Genomic DNA, 1,580 nt, shown 5'->3' on the forward strand with positions numbered 1-1,580 from the left:
TGATAAGAATGACTATATACAATGCTCAAAAAAATAAAGGGAACACTCAGATAACACATCCTAGATCTGAATGAATGAAATATTCTCATTCAATACTTTGTTCTGTACAAAGTTGAATGTGCTGACAACAAAATCACACAAAAATCATCAATGGAAATCAAATTTATTAACCAATGGAGGCCTGGATTTGGAGCCACACACAAAATTAAAGTGAAATGTTCCCTTTATTTTTTGAGCAGTATATATAATATAGGCGACTACAGAGTGTCTTTGTTTACATTTTTGGTTAGTGGTGTGCCTCGAGATTTTTTCAATTAAAACAGTGTACCTTGGCTCAAAAAAGGTTGAAAAACACTGCCTTATCTCACTGCGCGAGAAGCAACTGCATCATGTGTCACGGGCAAAAGGTCAAAGGCAACAAGGTGACTGGCGGGCTTATTATGTTGACAAAAAAGAAACAAAAAAGCAAATAATTTTAGTACATGTTTTTGTGTGTCAGAAGAGGGCTTCAAAAGGGCACTTGGGGGCAAGGAGCAAAAAAGGGCAGGTACTCAAGCACCCCAGCTCCCCCCTCTGCACGTACCTGTTCAAAGTTGTTGTTAAAAGTACATTTCTGAGTTGCCTCAGAAATGAGTTGAATCTATGTACACCCCACAGGTAATCAGAAACTCAACCCGGACCAGAACTAAACAAGGTGGTAAAACCTGAAATGCCTGAAATCTCCTGAAAACACTGTTTCCTGATTACTGCAGCTTTTGATCAGTCTGGCATGAGAACTGTTTTCCTGATCACTGATGTTTGAGTGAAGTGAGAAATTAAAGATTGACAGTTAATTAGTTTTATGCAATATGTTTCAAAAGGTATGGTTTTAGTAATTTTTGGTGCATTTCATTTGATGTTGAAACAAGCACTTCAAATGCTCCTGTATAGTTAAAACTGTCTTGCCTTGCCTGTGGATAAGCTGAGCTGTCTGCTGTAACCAACTGGGTTTTAAGACAAAAAGCTCTGGGCCAGGATCACTTTCCACTGCAAAGAGGAGCACAGAGAGCACACACAAAGATAATGACACCATTAAAATGTCCTAAATTACAGTAATCATTAAGTTGGTCTAACTGCTTCATGTAATTGCAGGGATTGTATATGTATGTAGATAGAATTCAATTAAAACAATATTTAGATTTTATTAAAAAAAATAAAAATAAATAAATTATTCCAAGAGTTCTTGTTTTCAGTAAAACGTATGAATGGAGTAATATCAAGTCTGTTTAATGATGATTAGCTATGAAAAGTTTGTGTCATGGAATGTGGTGGTTGCGGTGAGGAGAGACGCTGAGACCCAGGTATGGTGATGAATAAGATGTGTTTAATGATGAATATGCTCGAAAACAGTCCAAGGCAGGCAGCACGGCAGAAAACAAGCACGCAGCTAAATACCGGTAGCAACTGACAAGACGGGAGCAAGCACAAACCAGGACTTAACAGTTCTACTGGCGAGTACGGACAACAAACTTAGACATTGACAAGGACCCGACCAGGAACACACACAACAGGTGGGTTTAAATACACACGGGGTAATTAGG

This window comes from Poecilia formosa, unplaced genomic scaffold (genome assembly GCF_000485575.1).
Source record: "Poecilia formosa unplaced genomic scaffold, Poecilia_formosa-5.1.2 Scaffold580, whole genome shotgun sequence".
NCBI lineage: Eukaryota > Metazoa > Chordata > Actinopteri > Cyprinodontiformes > Poeciliidae > Poecilia > Poecilia formosa.